Below are 18,333 nucleotides of genomic sequence, written 5' to 3'. Positions count from 1 at the left end.
ATCAAGACTTCAATCGGTTCCAGAAGAAATCTGCGCTAGTTTTCTTTTTTTCAGCACATTGACGAATATTTTTCAAAATTTTTGGCATTGGAGATTGTAGTGAAGGCAAATAAATGAATATTTTTATTATCTTCCGTTTGGTTTGTTTTATAAAATATTCATTTTATGCACTTTGTATTTATGGATGTGTTGCACAGGTGGACTTAATGTACTCCACAATAGGAAAATATCTAGCAAATGACACTTCTGCTTCCAGTTGTGCCTAGAGTAATGTGCTCATAGGACAAAAGTCAGCACCCTAGTTTGTACCGCACTGCAATTTTTCTTTGCAGCTTTGTCAGAATTTACCATAAATAAATATCTTGTAATGAGTTTAGGAAGTCACACGGCACATCGTAACAACTAGCTAAATAAGGCGTGTTACTAATTTTCTTCCGTTGCTAACGAAGGACACGGTTGGTTGGGCGAACATGTGGCCTTTGGCATCCAAGTATCCGAAAGTTCTGCAGGAATGATTTAACAACGCAACGCATAACCTAAATAAGCCTGGCGTGTTGGTGTGAAACTTATGTCAAACGAAAGCTTCACTATTGTTCTTGTTGAGCGCATGACCACTGGCACTCGCTCATTGATTTTCGTGGCAGATGGCTAAATATTAAAACAATCAATTATTTTTCTTCGTATCGCAAGATAAGAGGTCCGAGGTAGACTATGTGATCAAAAGTGTACGGCAACTATTAATGGACACCGACATTGGGAGTGTCACCTTTCGCCTTTAAGACTGCTTGAACCCTGCTGGGCCACTTTCAGAGAGGTGTCTGGACGTCTGTGGAGGAAGGGCAACACAGACCCGAAATCAGAGGAGATAGTGACGTTGGACACAGGGTCAGGAGCGAGGCCAACGTTCTAAATCCTCCAAGAGGCGTTCCATGTAGTAACTATGGGCAGGGCAGGCTATTTTAATGGTGTTATTTATTGTCCAGAAACGATTGCCTCACAGATGCTGCTGGATGACGACGCGTATTGTTATGTTGACGCAAACAGTCATCGTTTGCGAGATGTTCTTCTGCACCCAGAACACAGTGCTGTAAAGTATGTTCATATACTTCCGCATTTGGCGTTTTCTTATGGGTAGTAAGGGGCAACACCATAATCCCAAAAAACTCCCCTATACTTTAGCACCACCTTCTCGAGAACTGAACGTACTCAGACATTTCGCTCTTTCCCTATTCTGATCAACACTAAACTGACACACAATATTTTTAGCGCAACGCAATCTGACTTTTAATAATCCCTACAAAAGAATGGCCCTGACTAACAATAACCTATACCTTTCACAAATCACTTACCTCACAAAAATCTTCGTTACTCAAACTACTGCAATACAGCGAGCGCCAATACTGCCAGCTAAATAAAAGATTCATACTACTGAAGGGACTAACTACTGATAGCCATAGTTAGCAAATTAAAGATTTTGATAGAGAACAAACAATGTATTTACCATAATAGTGTTCAAAAGTCATAATATCTATATCAGTCCATGATATCCAATATTACAAATTTACTCTTTCTGATGGACACACGTCCAGATCGTCCGCTCTCAAAATTCCGTCATCTCTCTCCCCACATCCACCAATGCTGGCGGCTCACCTCCAACTGCGCAACGCTATGCGCTGTTAACAGCCAACTGCCCAACACTACAATAGCAAATTCCAACAATGCCACCCAGCCACAGACTGCACACAGCACAGTCAGTGATTTTCATACAGAGCGCTAGGTGGCGGTAGCGTTACCAATATAAGAACCTAAACAGCCTACTTACACATTGTCTACTGGCGTCTTTCTTTACACCACCTCAAGTGTCGCTTAGCAGTGACTGCAGAAATGTTTGTCACATGAGGAGCTGCCCGGTTATTGTAGCCCATGCTTTTTAGCTCTCTACGCAGAGTCATTGAGCCAGCTGAGCTGCTGTTAGCACTTTGGAACTCACGAGTGATTTCTTTCGCTGACTTCATCCTATTTTTTACAACCAGCCTCGGTGGTCCCTGCACGTGGATATTTTATGCGTGCCTGGTTTTGATTTAGCTGTAGATGTTCCTTCGCGTTTCCACTTCACAATATAAACAGTCGAATTGGGTTTAGAAGGGTTGGAGTGTGCCTGACGGAGCAGCCCCCGTTCGATGTCACTGTGCTCTGTTGACGGACCCATTCTACTGTTTCTGCACCTCTGCCGCCCCCGACTCGTTCTACACTGGCAGTTCGGTCTCTCGTACCATCTAGTGGTCAGTCCCTACCGATGTCAAGATACTTCCGCCCACGTAGCGTATCTAGTGCTCTGGAGCGAGTTGTCAAAGTCCGTGGATTTCACCGTAAATGCAACAATTTTTAGTGACCACGTGGTCTGAAAACCTGGGATAAAAATTCCAGCTCGTCTGCCTTCATGCAACGCGATAAAAGCGCCTGGGCCTAACTTGAGCCAGTACTTATGTCATACGAACCGCTTGACTAACTCATAGCGGCGCCTCTCCTCGGACATTTGCCAGGTGACAGCTACCGTGCCAAGGGCCAAGTTCACTGACCAAAGGGCCGCCCAGACTTTCGCAAACCAGATAGCTGGCAGGTGGTGCTGTGCGCTGCTATAAGCCCGACGGCCCGTTTCGCGTTCCCAAACTGCAGCGGCTTATTATTTCAGGACCCGTAACTTGCCGATAGACCGACAGTTGCCTGGCAATCGAATTTACGCATAGTGCCTGAAATGACACAATATTTCAATACATCAATCCCAGGGCCATTAATTTGCACCTTATCTGACTTACAGTCTCTTAAGCAAGAGCGTGGTCGTCGTTACACTCAGATAGTAAAAGATGGTTCTTTCACAGTCCAATAGAGGGAACCTTAGTTCTTCATATAATGTCCATAAAGAATTAGTTTACTTTGAATTCTCAACTGAAGCACACAAGAAGAGACATGAGTGCAACTCACTGCCAAAGTCATCCACATTTTTAACCAATTTATACCGTGTTACCACTTTTCTCCAAATGACTTTCTCATATATTTAGTCACCGCGACATGACTTTTTTTGGCGGCCTTTGGGGTGGCTGCAGAGAAAATCAGCCTCAAAACGCGACGCGTAAGCTGCACTAATGTTTCTTCTTGTGTATCTTCAGTCAAGAAGTCAAGTGAAGTAATACTTTGCATGAAGGACAAAGGTTTCTTCTACTGGGCTGTGAAAGAACTAAGGTATTAACTTTTACCATGTGTGTGTAACGCCGAGCACGCTCTTACTTAACGGGCTGTACAGAAAATCTTTAACCATGTAACCCTCGTAAACTACAGCATTTTCGAACTGGGCAACGTTATACAATTGATTTTTGATTTTCCTCTAATATATATGTTAATATGCACAAAATTGCCTTAAACTCTGCGTATTGCATACCTCGTTTACTGATATAACTTAGTGAACTGTCACTGCATGGACTAAATAGTACTCGAGATTCTTGTCGGAAAGTAAACAGCAAAGAAATAATACTCATTCTCGGGGTCACACGAGGATAAATTAGCTTACACTAACGGATTAAAGAGCTAAAGATCATGAACATCATAAAACATTAGAGCAAATAGACGTGTATTTCTTCCGTGGACCTTGTGATGATACTACCATAAACCGAAGTATATTTTTTAAATTATTTTTCTTTTCCTTTCACATCGAAAACAGAATAGCAATAGTGTGTGTCAGGTTTTGCGTTTTCTTCTATACATTTCTGCAACTGCCATGTACGGATCATTCTTATTGATTTCGTTCTGTTATGCGCCGAGACACTTATTAACGCGCTACTTTTGAGAAAAATAGATCTGTGTGGACAGAATTGTATATTCGTGTGAAACTATTGTAACTTACGTATTTTTACGAGAGATGCTACATTTGTAATATATTGATAGCTCACTATGTGAAGTGAAAACAAAGCGGTCTCCATAGAGCAGTGGAAATTAGTTGTTCTCGTGGCTGAGCGAGGCATGGCGCTTGAAACGTGATCACGTAACAAAATATTCATTTGTTTACACGTGAAGTACAGAACGAGAGATAAATAATGGAGTGAGTCTAACGTTCGTCGTCATGGGCAAATGTTTCTTAATCTTTATGTGAACTACTACAAACAGATCGCGAGATCAGCCTCCGGTGAATCAACTGTCGTTTGAGCAGTTTCAATTGACTTGTACTCTCCGTTGGTATTTTACAAGTTTCTGTTGAACTGAGCCGGCCGGAGTGGCCGTGCGGTTCTGGGCGCTACAGTCTGGAACCGAGCGACCGCTACGGTCGCAGGATCGAATCCTGCCCCGGGCATGGATGTGTGTGATGTCCTTAGGTTAGTTAGGTTTAATTAGTTCTAAGTTATAGGCGACTGATGACCTCAGACGTTAAGTCGCATAGTGCTCAGAGCCATTTGAACCATTTGTTGAACTGGCACGCGGAGTGTCACATGCAGTATGGAAGACGTTTTAAATATTTTGTCACCTACGATGTTGTGAACTATGCTTTAGGCATGATAGGTGTTTCGTGCAGTGGTTACTGTTAGTTGTCTTTCGTACGCATGTTGCTATTCCTCATGGCATTTAAATTAATGTGCAGAAAAGCAACATAATGACTGTGAATTAGAAGACGTTTTTCCAAATGAATTATCTGCAGTGGTGCAACGAGCTGTGTTCCAGACATTTACAAGTGTTCTGTTTATTGTTCGTCAGTCGCAGATGAATTGGTTTGTTGTCCATAAACTGCAGGATGCGAAATAAACGACGTGTTATATTCACTGTTTTCCTTTTTGATATAATGCAGAGACCAGGAGGTTACAATGTAGTGGAACGAAATGTTTAACGATACAGATTTATTATTTGCGCTGAGTATCAGTTTCCCGCCGGAAGGAACAACGATTGTAATCTACCTGAAAGCTACAAACATTTTTTACTGCGTCGGACATTCAGCTTCAAAGAAAACGCCTACGTTTATAGCAGGGACTACGGACATTGCCACTGGTTATGAGGAGGATTTCGACGACATGGGGCAACGCCACACCGACTGCGCCATTTAAGTGATCTGCTCTGAAAATTCTCGCCAGTAAAAGACGTTGCCGCCAAAAACTGTTATAACGTGTTTAAACTCTCTTTTTTCTAACGTTTTCCGTTTGGATACAAATTTAGACAGTTAATGTGTGTACTCTTTTGCTGCAATTTTATGCCTTCTAGTTGCTATATCCTAATTTAAGAGTTGTTTGTTCCAGTTTAAACCACTTTAATTAACTTTAAATAAATTTTCAATTGTGAAAACCAGTTCGGTAGTTAAATTATTTTCACAATAATAGTAACACATCATTTACTTTCTGGTAATTTCTTGCAACATTCGCATATGTTCTGCTTCTTGGTGTCTTTGTCTTTCCCTTTATTTAATTGTATGTTTTCCAGTTCTTGTAAGGTTTACTATTCAATCTGTGTGTATATTGAAACATGCCAAATGAAGTTTAGTAGAGTATAGGCGGCGTAATGAATTCGTCATTGGGAGCATTTGTTTCAGCCAATCAAAAACTTCTTGTGTTTATTGCACTATTAGTTTCAGCTGATCAAAAGTTTCTTGTGTTTATTCCAGTACTAGTGAGTCAGGTTACTTCGTCATTACCGCAGTTTTCATGCTATTGTATCCGATTTCATCTTACCAGAAAAATCATTATAAGAAAGGTTCCACGTATTGACAGTCATTTTCTAATTGAAGTTTCGTTGCTCTGATACCCCTTGGGTCACAAACTGAAGACATATGACAGAAGAATTCATTACTTTTAACGTACGGTTTAAACTGGATGACATAATGTTACAGTAGCACTTTTCTGTAGTTTACAAGATGTTGTTGCTGTCAAGGTCTTCAGTTCGACCATTGGCTTGATGCAGCTCTCCACAGCAGTCTATCCTGTGGAGGTCTTTTCGTCTCCGAATAACTGCTGAATACTGCATCCATCTGAACTTGCTTACTGTAGCCATGTGTCAGACTAATGATTCTCCTTCTTGGGATTCTCCACATCACACAATACGATGCCTCTCAGAATGACTGTTGTTGTTGTGACCAGACTGTCTGGCCATAACTGTGGGTTACTTGATTCCTCTGGAAGAAGACTCGTCAAACTAGAACACATGAAATATTAGTTCACTTCATTACATAATTGAATAAAAGATTTACTTAACTATGACACAATTCTTTGCACAGGATTGCTTGATAATTTCCAACTGTCTGTGACAATGAAAGCATGGCTTGATGCACAGATTAACTGTTCACTTGAGGTTCAAGGTTCGACATTTACAACAATAAAAGTTCATCCGAAAGTTTAATTCTGGCTGTCCTACACGATGATGTTGACTGCTGCAGCTGAGACTCGAAGTGGGACTGACCTCTTGCATGCTCGACACTATACTGACCTCAGCGTGAGGGCGCTGCTGTTGCTGAGAGGAGAGGTGTGGTCTTGAGGAGTGTGTCTGGTACATCACTGCGGTCTGCAACGGAACATCGCTAACCTATGTGGTATCGATATGCTTTGCCGGCTTTGGTGTGGCACCGCGAGCTCTGGATGATATCATAGTTGTATAGTCCACTAATCTTCCAATAATAAGAGTTTCTGATAAATCACTGTAGCTGGAACGTATTGGACAGACGTGACAGAAACGCAATGTGCCGAGTGTCGAGTTTCAGAAGTAAGAAAAAAATGTAGCAGAATGGAAGTGTTGAGAAATAATACATATAAAAGGAGGAAGAGAAATGTCTTCCAGGAAAAGAACGGGGTTACGGGAAATGTCTGCCAGCATCGTAATTCTGTGATTTGAGATCACGCCTGCTAAGTTCATTGTTGCAAGTATGCACCGTATTTTCAGCCTGAGATATTCTCAAAGCCGTTATATGTACATACAGCGAAGTGTGTTTCCTGTCGCTGTTACATTTTAATCGGTGGTAATCTAAAATTTATTGGGGATATGGCAGGTTTCCTGCGTATTTCAGCAATTAGTATGCACCAGTAATCTCCAACACAGGTTATTTAATAAAACAGCTTTGGACATATGTTTACAAATGACATAATATGTTAAATATTTGACGTTAAGTACAGTCTGTCTTACTTGTGCTGCATTTGAAGAAAACCTACTTTTTCACGTATCTCAATGTTTACGACGTCGTATCTCCCCATCTGTGTGTCGTAGACTGTTATAATTTTGGAGGCACATTCAGTGGTATACCGAAATGTGTTGCGGATTGGGTTACCAGTAAATAATCAACAAATTAAAACGTCATGCCCGATTCTGATGTTTTACTGCATGAACACCGAAAGTATAATAACCGATAAAATTTTTTTTACTTTCATTACTTTGTGGGGGATACCAGAGACAAAAAACTTAGAAAAGGTTTCAAATTATGTCTAAATTTTTTTGTAAGTTGCTAAGTGCTCCCATTCTCAAATACCGAACACTCTGAGTACCTTGTGCACCATGAGTTACACTGTCTCAAAAGATGTTTCTAACCTTAAGACTTGTCTTATTGTTTTAAATCATTAAATTAAGATTATAGTTCGTAATGAGTGTATTATGACCGCATTTTAAATTTTTAAATTATGTCAATTAATGAAACATTGAAAATCAAATTTCCGTTTCCCCTAAATGCGGTTAGATATACAAACTGCAGCTCAGACCAGGGGACCGCTTTAGCCATTTAGTGATACGTAGGTCAGTGTTATGTCTCAGCAATGGGTGCCGGCCACAGACGGTTGCTCCAAACAGTGGATTTCTGCAAAGGACCATGGTATCATGAGCAGTTCCCTACTCGTCTGCAATTAATTTGGAGATCAAATTTTTAAAAATGTTTCTTTAATTCAGTACACAGTGTGACGTATTTGGTTTTCTTAACAAAATGTGGAAAGCATACTCACAATATCATCTGAGCCGTTCTCAGACTTTGACACCCCGTCGTGTACACAGCATGAAATTCTAGAGAAATGACCAGTTTTCCATACCACACAGCGTGCTGATGTCAGAGTTTTTACTTTACACCCGGTAGTTCTACTTACTACTAAAGAATAATGATAGGAAGACTTAGAGTAATAGTAATAATAACAATAATAATAATAACAGAAGTGATGATAACTGCGAAGAAGCAGAGTAAGATTAATATTAAAACGTTCTGTGCATTTGATAACATAGTTTCAACTTGGGTGCCTGAAATGGTAAATGGTTTCAAAAAGACGATTGTTTTGTTGAATAGTAGGATTCGAAGTACCTACTTGTATGAATGCATGGTGTCTGTTGTTTTGGACATGTCTGAAAAAAAACAGATAACAATCACACGTTCATATAATTGATTTGCCTCGACGGACAACGAATCCGTCTTCCTCAGTACGGATACACAATTACCTCTGACCTCCTGCAGAATTTATTTATTTATTTAGCGTATGGCTCATAACATCACAGTAAAAATTACAGAAACGACACGATTTAAAAAAAAATCACATATGTATAAACAGAGCAATAAATAAGTTTGTATATAAGGACACCGCCAGTTGTAAAGTTACACTCACAGAAGAGCAATCACAAGCAGACGTCCAGCTTCGATAATAAATAGTCGATTGCCTCTTGGGTCGCCATTAGGAAATCCTGTGGGTCACCCTCGTAAGCCCTTAGCGGGCATTCCTGCACGATGTGTTTGACTGTCTGTCTCTCAGCGCCACAGTCGCAAGCGGCCGCAGGAAATTTTTTTATTCCTGCGGGAATCTCACTGTTACGAGTATCGAGGACATGGACAGGGAATGCGGACAGGTGATGCTGGGTGGGAGAGGCACGCCGAGCTGGCTGCGCTGTTGCAATAAACACTGTGTACAGGTGGTGCAGTGGTTAACAACTGCCTAGTAAGCAGGAGGTCCCGGTTTCGAGTCTCACGCCAGCACACTTTTTCGCTCGTCAACTCTGATTCCGCTTATAGGTGCCAATGCTACTGAGATCAATAGTACTTTCCCTTTCCTTTCATTTCTCACCTCTCCAGCTTTAGTCTACATATAATGTACTTACTTGTGATTGTACCAATTCTTATTTTAGTGCAAGAGAATTTTTTTATGCAGATTGTCTGAAAACGTTAGAGTGTAAATCATACACTTCCGGATAGCCCAACACTGAAAAGTTCAAAGAAAAGAACTAATGATCAGTAATGAAGATTTACACATCTACTGACATAAACAGCTCGCATCTTATAACAACGACTTAACCTCATTGGAGCTGACATAAGGAACATCTGCCAGAATCAAAGCATGCATTACAATGGTACATAAAATGTTTCCAGTTTCTAGCGAATATCGCTGTTATACGATGTGAGAGGCGACTAGAACATTACCAACTAGTTTATCTTCAGTTTTTACTACACCACCCAAAGAAAAAAAGACACGTGATCTGAAAGCAGACAACCTTTCAATATAGCATAGCGTGCAGTTTTCGGGACAGGGAGGTGAGCCAGACCACTGTTACTGCACTGAACAGAAATTTTTATTAAAACCCATTAACATAAAATGAAGTCATGGCAATGACAGAACCGGAAGCAGGAGGGGAGGTTCTCGATAGATTATGACAGCGTCTACCGAGTGAGATTACACATTCAGCGGAAAGATGACTCAGACAGAAAACCAAGCGTTTTAGTTAGCTCGTAGGACATGGTGCAATATGTCTCTTACACAAGAAACTGAGGCAGTATTTAACAGCCTGTTAAACGAATATAGCAGAATAAGAAGGTCACATGTGGTCCTTATGAACTGAGCCTCATGTCTTAATCTCACACTAGCTCCCTTTAAATTCTCTAGCGTTCCACGTCTCAGAATGAGTTAATCATTGAGACTAATCTCATTCACAGTTATACTCGATTCCATGATTACAGTACTGTATTGAATCTCTATGTACGTGAGATGATGGTCTCCAGCTCCTGAATTTCATTGTCCTCACTGCCTACTCTGGGGAAACTGACTGCCTTCCAGCAGTACCACATAGTAAGGAGCTGCCAGTACTGAACTTCAATGCAAAAGCCATCAACAGGGACTCTTGTAGACCACATTTCTGTTCAACATTTAGATGCCTCCGGGTGATGAAACCTACCAAGCGGTAGGAGGACATCAACCGACCACACCGCCACTGGCACAGGTACACCACGGATGGGTCATCAAAGTCCATCACGGAACTTGATGTGAGATCGAGGATACTCCAGCAGCCAGTGCGAGATCACTTCACGCTGGGAAATGGCTACCCCTGTTTTCAAGCAATCCGCCGTGGCGCGAGGGTCGCTAACATCTTCTTCTGGACGTGCAACTGCTAAACTCACTGGACAGACGCCAACTAGAACCGAATATGCATCTGAACGAGAAACGTCATTAGAGTAGATCAGTAGATTAATTTAACCTTGTCCATAGAAATAGTGCCAGACACAAATTAAGCAGAAGCAGCATTTTTATTGTATTAATTAAGGCCCACTAATTACTTTAGGTGGTGGGTTATTTGTATAATTATCATTGTATTGTATTGTATTAATAAAGTTTTTTTAAAGGAAAATCTCAAAGCTCGTGCAGGAAAACGACAACTCGCAAACATTGTGAATTAATGGTTGAACTCTGCCAGCAGCTGTACTGACTTCACTCTGTAACAGGATAGTAACCACGAGGTGGATCAACGACTGTGGCTGGTGCACTGATGGTCTTAGTGTGGTTTTTAGGTGGTTTTCCACGTTCGTTTGGGCAAACGCTGGGCTGGTCCCCACGATCCGCCTCAGAGAATACGACACAGAGACAGTTTAAATACGGTCACACACAACTCAAAGTTTACACCGTCACTGACAGGTGGCCCCACATGACTTCCTCCATCCCCTTAGATAAAGGACAGCTGCAGCGACAGGGAGTGCATACGGCCGTACAGTTAAAAAAAATTGCCAAGACCTGAGTACAGTAGAGGCCGTACTAGACGGGGTAAATTTTAACGAAAAGGAGAAGAAGACTTGATCACAACATGGCCATTTGTATATCGTTTATCAAGGGAGCCTTACGAACGCCGATGCACAAGCATGAGTATTTTATTAGCACTTGCCTCAGAACCATTGCTAATTCACGGTAGCGAACTGCATAAAATTTTCTATTCTTAAACGTTGTTTCCTCATCTCAAAGGCCTCAGTTTAGCCTCCTCTACTATTTGTATAATTTTTGCCCTAAAGATCCAGAATCACTTTCTAGTACATGGAAAGACGGTGTACTTACAAACTTCAACTGTATAGTTAGCTTAGCATACGTAGTCACTCGGTATGTCCCACATGTTCACTGAGCAAACATAGGTCACTTGTGGAGTGTTTAGTTTTACTGGCCGGAAGAAGCCATACAAATGAAGAGTTTAGTTTCTACATAAGAATCTCGATTGTTCTGTGTTAGATGTGTACTACATTACGTCTTGCAGCAGAACGAAGGAAGTCTATATATTTGTGCTACTGAGTCGACAGGCCTTACTGAAACTTTACTTACCGAGTGGGCACTGTTTAATGCCAGAGAGCAGAGGCGAAATACCACACCACCACTAAGACTAGAATAAATTAGATTAATACTATTGTTTTATAGATCGTGAATACGACGCGTCGTAATGATGTAGAATGTGGCGCTGTAACAAAAGGTTCCTTTACATAACATAACTCAGTTTTTTAATAAAGGTAAAATCACGCATCTGTTGAGTAGTAGGAGTTGTCATTCAGAAATTCTTTAAATTTGTTTTTAAATGCTGATTGGTTATCTGCCAGATTTTGTATGATATTTTGTAAGTGACCGAAGACTTTTGCGGCATGTAATTCTCTCATTCTGTATAAAAGTTAGATTTAACACAGAATAATGAAGAACAGCGTTCCTCATATGTTGTAGCCACACACATTGCTATCGCCTTTTTGCGTTTGAGATAAGTATTTCTCCTAATGATTACCCCAAAATGTAATGCCATACGAAAGCAGTTAAAGAAAACAGACATAGTAAGCTCATTTACTGACATGTTTGTCGTTAAAATTTGTAGTAATCAAATCTCATAAATAGCAGAGTTGAAACGTTTCAGCAGATCAGTAATGTGTTTCTTCCAGTTCAATCTCTCATCAATACACACACTCAAAATTTTTTAAATATTCCACCTGAGCTACAGACTTCTGTTCAAAGCCTATATTTAATGGCGTTTGCCAAATACCGTTTCACTTTTATCAAAGTTCAATGAGAGTCCATTTACAGAGAACACTTAATTATTTTCTGAAAGTCGTTATTTATATTTGTCTAATCTTAAAAAAGAACTAGTCTTGCATATTTGTGAATGTCAAGTGGCAAGTCATTAACATGCATTATGAACAATAAGAGAACTAAGACTGAACCCTATGGGCCCCGTTCTTGATACATCACCAGTTTGAGGAATTGCTGATTTTTGCACATTATGTGAATTGTTTTATTTCAGACTTTTGCACACTTCCAGTTAAGTGTGAAACCATTTGTGCGCTGTCCCACTCATACTACGATGCGTAAGCTTATCCATAATAATTCCGTGAATCACACAATCAAAAGCTTTTGAAAGATAAAAAAACCTCAGTGGGTGATTTTCAGTTCAACGAGAATTTAATATTTGATCTGTGGAAAGCCTCTCTGAAAACCAAATTGACATTTTGTTAGTGCTTTATTCTTACAAGTACGTGAAGCAACTTTTGAACACATTACTTTTTCAAGAATTCCGGATAAAGTATCAGAAGTGAGATTGGGCGATAGTTGTTGGCATAAGACCTGTCTTCTTTTTGCATTATAGTAGTAGCATATTTCAGTCCATCATAAAAATGCCTTTTCTCAGCGAGCTATTCCACATGTGACAGAGAATCCTACTTAGCTCTCGAGAATAAGTTTTCAGTACTGCGTTGCAAATCCCATCAACTCCCTGTGAGCGTTTACTTTTCAGTGAGTTTATTATTTTCCTAATTTCAGAAGCAGATGTGGGCAGAATTTAAATGAAAAATGTTGAACAATGAACACCCTGATCGATCGCTACCAAATCGTTACTCCAGTACTTCCACGCTTCCGGAATATGTTGACAAAACTTGGATCCTGATGTAAGCTTATTTCAGTACAGAGAAAGAACTATTTCTACAGAGGAAGAATAATGTGAGATCACGATGGCTGTTGGATGTCTCCAATGTTGCTGAAACTTTTCATGGGGAGATCACAACACACAGTGCTCAGAGGACGTGCGACTGTACCTTATGGCCATCTTTCGGAGGTCCCATAGACAGTTCGGCGTAATGCAATGGCTGCAGAAAGAGTGACGAGGAAATGGATTTAGAACAGTGGTGTGGCAAGGAGTGTGGGTACGAGTCCTTCCAGAAGGACTACATTATGAATAAATCATAAGATTGTTCGAATGACTCTGAGGGATAGACACATGACGATAGCATAAACGCCAGCAGAGATTACAAATGGTTCAAATGGCTCTGAGCACTATGGGACTCAACATCTTAGGTCATAAGTCCCCTAGAACTTAGAACTACTTAAACCTAACTAACCTAAGGACATCACACACACCCATGCCCGAGGCAGGATTCGAACCTGCGACCGTAGCAGTCCCGCGGTTCCGGACTGCAGCGTCAGAACCGCTAGACCACCGCGGCCGGCGCAGAGATTACAGAAAGTGTGTCACCACGAACCCCCGGGGAACAGATTACTTAAAGCTGAATGAAGATCTCGGGTTGCCATGGATCATTTACCATTGACAGGGATATTGGGTGGTATGCGGTGGTGTTCAGCGATGAGTTAGTTACACTTGTTAGTGTGGCAGTCACATGTCCGTGGACGACATGGTGAAAGGTCATGGCAAGCGGCGATTCTTCAGAGTCATGATTGTTCAACTCTTAGAGATGTAGTATTGGAAGCATTTTTACGTAGCCATAAGGTTGATTCGTGTAATTGTTAAAGGGTGCCTGAATTCTCTACCGTATGTGACAAGAATGGTAAACTCTGCTGCCACACCTGTCATGACCAGGCAACGAAGTGATATGTTCCAGCAGGATAATCCAAGACCATACTATGCAGTACACACCAGAGAACACCTAGTCTCGCCTGCCGCTGTCTTATCAACCACAGGGCATGTGTGGCATGTGATGAGAAAATACAATGACGGAAAAAAATCGCAACAGCAAAAAAGAGTTTTGTGACGTGAACGAATGTTAACGAGCGTCTTTCTAGATATGAAAGATGATGTCTATTCAAATTTTACGCCAGTCGCATAAGAGTAATGCTAGTGACGCAACTATGAGGACGCAAATAAGGTTTTGTTTAAATACACGCTGTAACGCTCGTGGGTGTTAGTTACCTTTGAGATTGAACATTGTGAGTTGATTTCAGGCAAGAATATCTGTAAAGCGACAAAGATGGCATTATCAGCGCCCCGATGAGTTTGAACGAGATCGTGTAATAGGCCTACGAGAAGATGGATGTTCCTCCTGCGGTATTGCAGAAAGACTTGATAAGAAAGTAGCCACTGTATGTGATTGCTGGCTCCGGTGGTGACGAGAAGACACGCAAGAAGAGCGGGCTGCAGACAGCCACTTGGCACTACCGAGTAGGAAGACTACTGTGTTCGGCGTATGGCTCTGGCGCATCGTACTACCTCTGCAGCAACAATTTGAGTAGCAGTTGGCACCACAGTGACACAACAAACTGTTACAAATTTGTTACCTCAAGACATCTCCAGACAAGACGCCCTGTAGCCATTTGCGACTTCAGTGGTGTCAAGCGATAGGGCATTGGAGGATAGGTTGGAGGTTGGTTGTGTTTTCTGATAAACGCAAATTCTTTGTTGGTGCCAGTGATGGCCGTACGTTGGTTAGAAGCAGGTCAGTTGAAGGACTGCAAACAACAAGTATATGTATTAGACATACTTCACCTACCACAGCATAAACTCTCTCGTCGTTACCCCATTCAATTGCAAAATTTGTGCACCATCTGGTGATTCGACCTGTTGTGTTGCCATTCATGAACAGAAATCAAGAGGTGTTTTCCAACAGGATAACGCTCGCTCACATACCGCTATTGTAACCCAACATGCTCTACACTGTGGCCTGCTCGACCACCACATCGGTCTCCAGTCGAGCACACATGAGAAGTCCTCGGACGACAACTCCAGCATCACCCAACAGCATTAACTGTCTATGTATTGACCGACCAAATACACTCCTGGAAATTGAAATATGAACACCGTGAATTCATTGTCCCAGGAAGGGGAAACTTTATTGACACATTCCTGGGGTCAGATACATCACATGATCACACTGACAGAACCACAGGCACATAGACACAGGCAACAGAGCATGCACAATGTCGGCACTAGTACAAGGTACCTTTCGCAGCAATGCAGGCTGCTATTCTCCCATGTAGACGATCGTAGAGATGCTGGATGTAGTCCTGAGGAACGGCTTGCCATGCCATTTCCACCTGGTGCCTCAGTTGGACCAGCGTTCGAGCTGGACGTGCAGACCGCGTAGCGTGAGACGACGCTTCATCCAGTCCCAAACATGCTCAATGGGGGACAGATCCGGAGATCTTGCTGGCCAGGGTAGTTGACTTACACCTTCTAGAGCACGTTGGGTGGCACGGGATACATGCGGACGTGCATTGTCCTGTTGGAACAGCAAGTTCCCTTGCCGGTCTAGGAATGGTAGAACGATGGGTTCGATGACGGTTTGGATGTACCGTGCACTATTCAGTGTCCCCTCGACGATCACCAGTGGTGTACGGCCGGTGTAGGAGATCGCTCCCCACACCGTGATGCCGGGTGTTGGCCCTGTGTGCCTCGGTCGTATGCAGTCCTGATTGTGGCGCTCACCTGCACGGCGCCAAACACGCATACGACCATCATTGGCACCAAGGCAGAAGCGACTCTCATCGCTGAAGACGACACGTCTCCATTCGTCCCTCCATTCACGCCTGTCGCGACACCACTGGAGGCGGGCTGCACGATGTTGGGGCGTGAGCGGAAGACGGCCTAACGGTGTGCGGGACCGTAGCCCAGCTTCATGGAGACGGTTGCGAATGGTCCTCGCCGATACCCCAGGAGCAACAGTGTCCCTAATTTGCTGGGAAGTGGCGGTGCGGTCCCCTACGGCACTGCGTAGGATCCTACGGTCTTGGCGTGCATCCGTGCGTCGCTGCGGTCCGGTCCCAGGTCGACGGGCACGTGCACCTTCCGCCGACCACTGGCGACAACATCGATGTACTGTGGAGACCTCACGCCCCACGTGTTGAGCAATTCGGCGGTACGTCCACCCGGCCTCCCGCATGCCCACTATACGCCCTCGCTCAAAGTCCGTCAACTGCACATACGGTTCACGTCCACGCTGTCGCGGCATGCTACCAGTGTTAAAGACTGCGATGGAGCTCCGTATGCCACGGCAAACTGGCTGACACTGACGGCGGCGGAGCACAAATGCTGCGCAGCTAGCGCCATTCGACGGCCAACACCGCGGTCCCTGGTGTGTCCGCTGTGCCGTGCGTGTGATCATTGCTTGTACAGCCCTCTCGCAGTGTCCGGAGCAAGTATGGTGGGTCTGACACACCGGTGTCAATGTGTTCTTTTTTCCATTTCCAGGAGTGTACAACAAGCATGGAACGTCCTCCCACAAACTGACATTCGGCACCTATATAACACAATTCATGGATGTCTGCATGCTTACATTCAATATTCTGGCTGTTGCGCAAGTTTTTTTATGTGCCAGCACGTCACATTTGCTTTGGCTTCGGCCTGTTCTGCTGCCATTCATGAAGACAAACCACATTAACCTGTGACCTTGCGTTGTTAATCACTTAAACGTGTTGCGTAGGCAAATGTATTCCCGACATTTCATTACCCTACACCAATTATATTTTGGTGTTGGGATTTTATTTCCGTCAATGTATTTGATAGTTTGCTGATGGTACGTTTATTCATAGTGAGCTAGTAGTTTCGGTGTGGGTCGATCGTTGCTCACGTCCGTAGGTATAACCTAAATTACCCTACACGTGACCCCTGCGTAGTGGTAAACGAGCAACAGTGTCGTAGGTGATATACAATATGTCTGGAAACATAACTAATAACCGTCCTTTTCAGCATCATCCAACTAGAGACGAGAAACATCTAGTTCGTATTATTGTTGTTGTGGTCTACAGTCCAAAGACTGGTTTGATGCAGCTCTCCATGCTACTCTATGCTGTGCAATATTCTTCATCTCCTAGTACCTACTGCAATCGACAGCCTTCTGAATCTGTTTAGTTTATTCATCTCTTAGTCTCCCTCTACGATTTTTACCCTACACGCTGCCCTCCAATACTAAAATGGTGATCCCTTGACGTCTCAGAATATGCCCTACCAACCGATCCCTTCTTCGAGTCCAGTTGTGCCACAAATTTCTCTTCTCTCCAATTCTATTTAATACATCCTCATTAGCTATGTGATCTACCCATTTATATAGTCCACGTTTCACTTCCATAAATGGTTACACTCCACACAAATACTTTCAGAAACGACTTCCTGACACTTACATCTATCCTCGATGTTAACAAATTTCTCTTCTTCAGAAACGCTTTCCTTGCCATTGCCAGTCTACATTTTATATCCTCTCTACTTAGACCATCATCAGTTATTTTGCTCCCCAAATAGCAAAACTCATTTACTACTTTAAGCGTCTCATTTCCTAATCTAATTCCTGCAGCATCACCCGATTTAATTCGACTACATTCCATTACTGTCGTTTTGCTTTTGTTGATGTTCATATTATATCCTCCTCTCAAGACACTGTCCATTCCGTTCAGCTGCTCTTCCAGGTCCTTTGCTGTCGCTGACAGAATTACAATGTCATCGGCGAACCTCAAAGTTTTTATTTCTTCTCCATGGATTTTAATTCCTACTCCAAATTTTTCTTTTATTTCCTTTACTGCTTGCTCAAAATACAGATTGAATAACATCGGGGAGAGGCTACAGCCCTGTCTCACTCCCTTCCCAACCACTGCTTCCCTTTCATGTCCCTCGACTCTTATAACTGCCATCTGCCTTCTGTACAAATTGTAAATAGCCTTTCGCTTCCTGTATTTTACCCCTGCCACCTTCAGAATTTGAAAGAGAGTATTCCAGTCAACATTGTCAAAAGCTTTCTCTAAGTCTACAAATGCTAGAAACGTAGGTTTGCCTTTCCTTAATGTTTCTTCTAAGATAAGTCGTAGGGTCAGTGTTGCCTCACGTGTTCCAACATTTGTACGGAATCCAAACTGATCT

The sequence above is a fragment of the Schistocerca serialis genome, chromosome 9 (assembly GCF_023864345.2).
Source record: "Schistocerca serialis cubense isolate TAMUIC-IGC-003099 chromosome 9, iqSchSeri2.2, whole genome shotgun sequence".
Taxonomy (NCBI): Eukaryota; Metazoa; Arthropoda; class Insecta; order Orthoptera; family Acrididae; genus Schistocerca; species Schistocerca serialis.
Note: the sequence above shows the minus strand (reverse complement) of the source record.